Source organism: Stenella coeruleoalba (assembly GCF_951394435.1).
Source record: "Stenella coeruleoalba genome assembly, chromosome: 10".
Classification (NCBI taxonomy): domain Eukaryota; kingdom Metazoa; phylum Chordata; class Mammalia; order Artiodactyla; family Delphinidae; genus Stenella; species Stenella coeruleoalba.
The window spans coordinates 44,536,698-44,545,309 of NC_137156.1; the positions used below are offsets into that span (position 1 = coordinate 44,536,698).

Here is an 8,612-nt window from a genome sequence, read left to right on the forward strand (position 1 = left end):
CAAACACAAGCAACTGGCAGGATTCCCAGAAGGTCACCAAACTTGGACTTGAGAAAATTCTCAATGTTTCCTGAAATTTTCAAAGATATCTCTGAGTTTTTCATTAGTAAAAGCCAAAACGCTAAAGAAACAGCAAAGAGGTAAAACTCAGTTGAATCCTTAGAAATGGTAAACTTAGTGGAAAAAAAATCATCCTTTTCACAATTGATAGCTATAGGTTTATTTTCTTACAAGTTGGCCATATTGGTGTCAGTGGTTTTTCATTTAGAAAAGCTTTTCAATTAATAACCCTGAAATCAAACTCGGTCAAGGGAGACAGGTAGGTGAGTAGCATTCCCAGGACACCCTATCTTGGATTATGTGCTTCTGTCACATTACCTGTTTTCAGAAGACAAGGTAGTTGAATGAAAAATGTACAGAGTAGAACACAGGAAACCTGTTGTCATCTGGTGCCACCACTGACTATTCCTGAGCCCTTAGCCAAGAATGAGGTCTCCAAGACCCTGTTTCCTCATTTAGATTAAACAAATTCTAATATCCCTAAAAATTCTATCAGTATACGGGAATTCCATGTATACAGTTAATGTGTACTGTTACACAGCCTCTCTTTTTCAAAGCACATGATTACTACTTTCACAATAAATTAACCCAACTGATTAACTTTTTAATCAGTTTGAGGATCAACATGCTAGAACACTGATCTCAGGTAATTCCAGTGTGCAGTTCAGTTTGGGAACTTGTGGAGTGAAGCAGTGATTCTCAAAGTGTGGTCTCAAGCCAGCAGCAGCAGCATTTGGGAAGCTTTAGAATGTTGTTCAAAAGCTTGTATGATTTTCTGAGAAACTTGAAGGACTTCACTTATTCAGAAGCAAATTCTCCCACTAGCTAAAACAGAAAAAGCATCAAATGAACATAACGTAAATTAGGACTGCCTTTTCAGGATCCAATTTTCAGAGGTGAAAAGAGAAAAGAGAGTTTCAGCTTAAACTATTTATTAACGTCCAAGGTGAAAGAATAGCAAATTCCTATTAAGCTTTGACTGTGAGCCAGGCACTGTTGGTAGAACGTTAGAGACATTAACTCATTGACTCCTCATGATAATCCCACTGATGTAGGTACCATTACCCCAATTTTACTAATGAGGAAACGGAAGTAAGGAAAGGTTACGCAACTTGTCCGGGTTCAAACAACTAGTAAGTGACAGAGTCAGGATTCAAGGCTTAGCATTTTGGATTGAGAGTGAGTGTCCTTTACCATGAGATGGAGAAAGTTCGAGAACTCAGCCTCCATGGCTAATTCTCTTTGTGCGAGACTGGATCACTTGCCAGAAATAAATATTTCAACTTGTTTCCCACAAGAATGCTAATGAATCAAACTAAAGAATTACTACTGCATGCTGAGAAATATAATCCAAAGATAATAAATACAAAATAAAAACATATAGCCCTTTCCTGTGATTTGTTTTTACTCACAAGACTTTCCAGATTGGCCTTAGTGGTAAAACCATCAACTTTGGAACAAATGGGGCCCTCAAAATAAATGCACTGAAATGAAAGCCATCAAGATCTTTCCAAGTGAGCCAAATTATGAAAAATAAATGCAATTAGCTAACTTGTTTTTGATTATCTCTGCCCCAGGATTTGTGGCTTCAAGTGGAGAATCACAAAATCATTGTGGGGCATTGCAGTAGTGATCATTCCTAATTGACCACTCACTGGGCCGCCACATCTTGTCGCTGAATTGCAACATCACAGATGCTCAGCTCTTCAGTTAAATTATCCAGGATACTGGCTTCCACACGCCTTCATTTTTTCCATCAAGAGAGGTGCCTCTGATCTTCCCTTTTCATGCCCAGAGGCACTCCTCATTTCAATACATAGTGAGCCTAAGAGAAAACCCTACTTACATTAAATTGTAATTACATTTAATTTAATAACCTTACATTCTTATTATATTGAATTTAATAATATTACATTGTAATTTTAAAAGTGTCCTAATGAAGACCTGATTTCCTGAATGGAGGAGTTACTAAGATGTTTATATGCTGAAACTTGCATTATGTTTTGTCTTCTAGAAGTCACAGAAGATTGGAAACTGCAAGGGTACAACCTCTTACATTTAAAGATGGGAGATGAGTCCTAAAAAGGCACCCTAAGTTCGAAATCTAATATTCAATTTATAACTGAAATTAAAGGTGAATCAAGACTCATTTCAAAGTACAGAATCATTTGGCATCTTTTTTGGAATTAATACCCATAATTTTTTTTTTACTAGAACTATTTGGTCCTAAGAGGATCATCCAGATCAGTTCCAATCAAACTGCTTTTTCTGTATGTGGTTTTGAAGCATTTTGAAATTATTGCATTTAAGGAGGAAAAGGACACTTGAACTACCTCACCTATCCTTTTTGCCAGTTTAGCCCTTGATGTGTCCTCAATTTGCTTTCTTTTACATTATCTTGAACAAACCTCGATGTAATTGAATAAGGTTTCATTTCTTTCTCCCTCTTAATTACCTAGGAAACACCAGATAGTACTTCTAAACTGGTTCTCTTGGGGGATACAGCATGCCATGCCTACCATTTGAATTTTCTTTTATAAGGAATGATACTCTGGAGAGCCAGATTTTAAGACTATTTATATCTGAATGTGACTAGATTATAAATTCCACCAGATGGTAAAATTCTTTACCACAGACAATGAGTAGATACATAACTGCGCTGTTGACTTGAAGATAATCTACTAAAAATATTTTTCTAAAAATTTCTATATAAAACATGTAATAAAATTAGGAAGATAATTGGAGGACATCCATATGTTCACATTCTAGTAAGAAGGAAAAACTGTAAATTCTAAGGGTGAGGTTGGTATGTAAATATGTGTAGATAAAATATGCGACCATGTTATCAACACAGTTTTCATTCCAAAGTGTTTGGGGATTAGGTTTTTGTTTTGTTTTAAGTGTGTGTGTGTGTGTGTGTGTGTGTGCATATTTTGAGCTAATAAATATTTCATTGACTATGCTGGAAGCATTATTTCCTTTAACTCTGACAACATGAGAATTATGAAGTATGCATTGTACTACTGCAGTCCCCATTTTACAGATGAGGAAAGTGAGGCTCGCAGAGTTATGCCACTGCCCCAGAGTACAGAGAGGCAGAAGAGTAGGTCTTGAACCTGCAGCTTGGGCCTCAGATCCAGGCTCCTAGTCCTCACCACTACCTATATTTCCCCCCAGCATCTAAACACAAGCTTAGGACCTGTCCCTTAAAGGTCTCTCTACCTCATTACAAATTGGCACGGAAAATAAATGTTCTCTGCACAGGAAGTCTCTGTACACTGAGCAGTGTTCACCCAGCACACATGTTCTAGGACCACAGTCATGCCTATTCTAGCTTTTTTATCCAACGTCAGATTTTTGAATCCATTTAAGCCTATTTGCAAAGTCATTCTATTTCTGTAATAATGACTTAGGAAGAGCTGGAATTTTTTTTCGCCAAAATTTTGAAATCTCAGATCTCTGTTAAAAGAAAAAAAAGGAGGGCTTCCCTGGTGGCACAGTGGTTGAGAATCTGCCTGCTAATGCAGGGGACACAGGTTCGAGCCCTGGTCTGGGAAGACCCCACATGCCGCGGAACAACTAGGCCCGTGAGCCACAACTACTGAGCCTGCACGTCTGGAGCCTTTGCTCCGCAACAAGAGAGGCCGCGATAGTGAGAGGCCCGCGCACCGCGATGAAGAGTGGCCCCCGCTTGCCACAACTAGAGAAAGCCCTCGCACAGAAACGAAGACCCAACACAGCAAAAATAAATAAATTAATTAATAAACTCCTACCCCCAACATCTAAAAAAAAAAAAAAAAAAGATCCTTTAAAAAAAAAAAAGAAAAAAAAGGAGCCACTCAGAGAGTACATAGACCTGCAATGCTGAATTCTCTTTCACTCTGGAGAATTGGCATGAATCCCTGAAACCTCCAATTGCTTTTTTAAAAAATACTTTATATGAGCCTTGTAGCATGCACTGATGACAGGGGTGATGGGGAGCATCGAATCAGGGGCCAAACATTCATGTTATTACAGCCAGGAGATTCTTAGGTACATTTCTTCTTTGGCTTCAACTCTAAAAAAAAAAAAGAAAAAGTTCTCTATGACAAAAAATTGCTCGAGATGATGGCTAAGTCTCTGCCCTTTATAGGATCCTCCAAAGTCCACAGTATTTTTTTTTTTTAATATGGGCAAAATCCTACTGATGAATACCCAAGATTTTCTGAAAACGGATCTGTTCCCTCCTCCCTCTGAAGGGGAATTCGAAGGTGTCTGCCCTTCCCTCCACTGAGATCCAGCCCTGAGTTCTCAAAAGTGAGCAAGTGCTAGCATCACCTGCACGGTCCAAGAAAAAACAAAGGGCTGGGTCCCTACCTCCATAGTTTCAGATTCAGGAGGTCTAGGCCTCCTTGGCGGGCCCCAGATTTTGCATTTCTAAAAGTTCCCAGGTGACGCTGCCGCTGCTGTCCAGAAACCCTCCCATTCCTTCCTTGGAAAACCACGGCCGTCACTCACTGGTTCCCAAACTACTCCACCTAGCAATCACCTGGGAAGTTTTGAGCCCCACTCCTGGAGATTCTGATTTAATTGATCCGGGTGCTGCCGCAGCACCAGATTTTTTTAAGCTCCCCTGAGTGAGCTTCCTGGGCAGCAGCCTCAAAGAGCCTCGGGGGCACCGCGCAGCCCACCGCCCCGTGCGCTCGCGCCCCACGTGTGGACAACAGAGCCCCTTCCAGAAAGACCGACCGAGGACCAGGGGGTTGAGCTTAGGGGTGTAAATCACCGCGCATTATTCATTCCCAGAGGCCAAACACTCCAAACAGAAATCAGAACCCAGACAGGCTCCCAAGATTATATGACCACCCAGTAACCTTGCCAGACAAATCCTGCGTCCCAGCCTCCAGCCTGGGCGCGGATTCTACCTCGCAGCTCACCCACCGCCTCCGCGCGCACGGGAAGAAACTGCACCCTCGGGAGTGCAAACTGGAAACTTCAGCCGCGAGAGGGCCAGCCTGAAGTCCCCTGTTTGTCATTCGGGCGAGGACACTGGAGGAGGAGGTACCACCTTACCTGGCGCGCGTCCCTTGTCAGGGGTGCCGTCGCAGCCGCTACGCGCTCCGCGTGGGCCCGGGGTGTCCCGGGAGTGAACGGTCGCGGCCTGAACACGACCTGGGCTAGAGCGGATCAGCAGCCCTCCCGGAGCCCGGAGTCTGTCTGCCCGCGGCGGCCGGTGCAGCGCGCGAGGGACACTCCCGGCCCCTGGAGGCGGAGCCCGAGATAAGGTTCGCGCCCCCACCCGCCCCCTTTCCGAGGGCAGCGGCCAGAGGGTGGGTTTTGGATCTGGATCCTTAGTGCAAGCTCCTAGGGAACCCTGGTAGAAGTCAGCTTAGCTCTCCTCCCGCTAGGACTGGGGAGAAGCGGGCTGAGGCACTCCGGGGAAGGAGGAGAGGTCAAGGCCACCCAGAGATGGAAAGAACGAGGGCGACGACGGGAGGCAGGACCTTGAGAGCATCACCTGCGTGGATCCAAGGAGGTCCCCTGCCCGGCCTCTGGACTCTAGGGTCAGTCACTTGGTCCGCCCAGCAGCTGACTGGTGGACCTGCCTTTGACCTAAGCTGCCGGAAAACCTGAGGGGAAGTTCATGTTCAAATAGGCAGTTACCTTCGAGGACGTAGGAGTGACAGGGAAGGTCTGGAATAAGGTGACCGATAAGGGGATGCTCTGCGCTCTGCCCCTTTTAGTCCATCGGTCACAGAGCAGCCAGAAAGTTCTTTAACAATCATGCGCTTAGACCCGCCGCCCTCCCCTCCCCGCCAACGTGCTCTGGCCCCAGCTGGCTCTTACCCATCACTCGCCCCACTTCTCACGCTGCTCCGCCCCGCCCCCCATGGGACTTTTTGCCCTTCCTTATCCACAGCAGTGAGTTCTAGTCTCACTTGCTATTTCTTCTGCCTCCAAAACTCTGTCCCAGACCTTATTACAGGTGCCTGCTTCTCTTCATTCATGTCACAAATGTCCCTTCCAGAAAGTTCTTCCTGGCCCCCTCCAGACGGAGCCACTCACAACCATTCCCATCCCCTCACCGCACTTTATTTTCAACAGATCTCTATCTGAAATTTTACTAACAAGTCATTCTTGTGTCTTGCATCTGTCTCAAGGTGAGCTCTAAGAGGACAGGGAATTGGTCTTGCTCCCAGCTTTATCCTCTGCAGCTAGACCCATACCTGGAATATAGTAGGTGCTCAATAAATCTGGGCTGAATGAATGTGTGAATTAATTTCTCCCCAGGGGAGAACCTTCACAAAGAAATGCCTTCATTTTTAGCCATCAGTATGTCTTCTTTGGAGAAATGTCTATTTAGATCTTCCACCCATTTTTTTGATTGGGTTGTTTGTTTTTTTGATATTGAGCTGTTTGTATATTTTGGATATTAATCCCTCATTGGTTGCTTCTTCTGCAAATATTTCCTCCCATTCTGAGGGTTGTCTTTTCATTTTGTTTATGGTTTCTTTTGCTGGACAAAAACTTTTAAGCTTAATTGGGGCCCATTTGTTTATTTTTGTTTTTATTTTCATTACACTAGGAGGTGGATTGAAAAGGATCTTGCTCTAATTTATATCAAAGTGTGTCCTGCCTATGTAAGCACATGAAAATATGCTCAACATCACAAATTATTAGAGAAATGCAAATCAAATACCTCATTGTAGGTACCACCTCACACATGTCAGAATGGCCATCATCAAAAAATCTACAAACAAATCTACAAAAATAAATGTTAGAGAGGGTGTGGAGAAAAGGGAACCCTCCTATGCTGTTAAATTGGTACAGCCACTATGGAGCACAGTATGGAGGTTCCTTAGAAAACTAAAAATAGAGCTACCATATGATCTAGCAATCCCACTCCTGGGCATATATCCAGAGAAAACCATAATTTGAAAAGATACATGCACCCCAATGTTCACTGCAGCACTATTTACAATAGCCAGGACATGGAAGCAACTTAAATGTCCATGGACAGTTGAATGGATAAAGAAGATGTGGTACATATATACAATGATATATTACTCAGCCATAAAAAAGAATGAAATAATGCCATTTGCAGCAACATGGTTGGAACAGAGATTGTCATACTGAGTGAAGTAAGTCAGACAAAGACAAATATTGTACAATATCGCTATGAGGAATCTAAAATAGGGTAAAAGTGAACTTATCTATAAAACAGAAATAGAGTTACAGATGTAGAAAACAAACTTATGGTTACCAGCGGGTAAGAGGGGTAGGGGTAAATTGGGAGATTGGGATTGATATATATACACTATATATAAAATAAATAACTAATAAGGACCTACTGTATAGCACAGGGAACTCTACTCAGTACTGTGTAATGGCCTACATGGGAAAAGAATCTAAAAAAGAGTGGATATATTTCTGTGTATAACTGATTCACTTTGCTGTACAGCAGGAAATAACACAACATTGTGAATCAACTATACTCCAATTTAATTTTTTTTTAATAAAGTAAAATACAAATCAGAAGAAAATAAATGCCTTCATTCAATAACTGAATCCTACTGAATTCAGGGAAGACATAAACATCTCGGAATGTTCACCGTTTCCCACATTCCCTCATCCATTAATTCAGACATTCCTGTTAGAGTCCGTTGTCATGTAAATATGTTTCTTCATGGGTCATATCAATGAATATTTAATAATTTTCCAATATGAAGACCTGGATAGCAAAATGCATTCCCATGAGAAGTACAAACAAATATTTACCGCACAAAGGAATGAAACTAATGCAAAAAGCCCAAGGGTCCTGAAACTAGCCTTACTTCTGGGTAAACCCTTCTTGTGTTCATTATGCTCATTTGGCTTGGGTTTCTGTTGCTGTCAACTGCAAGAGCCCTAAATTGAACACCCAAAGCAATTCTGGAGATGAAAGACCCTTAAGAAAACAGAATGTCTAAGTCCTGCTTACAGTTATAACTTTAAATACTATCAAAGCTTAATATCACAGCTTAGCACCAATATGGATATTTTTATAAGTCCCCTTAAAAACCCAAGCACCAATAATGGATATTTTTGTAAGCCACTTTAAAAACCCAAGGAAATTTGACTTATATTCTAGTTGGGTTCGATTATCTGCATGTTTTATTTCTGAGGGCATGTTCTTAGATCCAACTATAAGACCCTCACATTGCCAGGTAAAGATGCAAGAATGAAAATTACAAGTATACACAAAAGTGCAGTCCAAGAGAGTTTGGAGATAATCTTTCTATTTTATAGCTTCTTTCTTCCTCAATTTCAGAGTCCCAAGTGTTCCTGGCCAAGAGAACACTGAATGATTCATGTTCCCCAGGGTTTGGGTCACAATTTCTTATATTTTTATTTTGAGGCTGACAGGCAAATTCAACTTTCCTCAGATTTAAACCTTAACATAGAAGTGAGAAACTAGCCTATTTCTAACCAATGATTTATTGTGAGGCCTTTTCCCACAGAAACTCTTCAAAAGATGATTCATTCTAGTTCTCCCAGTGAAGAAGGAAGTGGAGACATGGTTGGCCTCTGTG

General features: G+C 42.0%; 1 protein-coding gene across 1 annotated transcript in view; it reads right to left on the bottom strand.

The window, feature by feature from the left end:
- Positions 1-5,439, bottom strand: part of COL21A1 (collagen type XXI alpha 1 chain) — a 186,406-nt gene extending 180,967 nt beyond the window's left edge. Inside the window, exon 1 of the mRNA XM_079934955.1 lies at positions 5,088-5,439. The gene's annotated coding sequence lies outside the window, so the exon portion shown is untranslated. The remainder of the gene's footprint in view (positions 1-5,087) is intronic.
- Between the last annotated feature and the right edge of the window lie 3,173 nt (positions 5,440-8,612).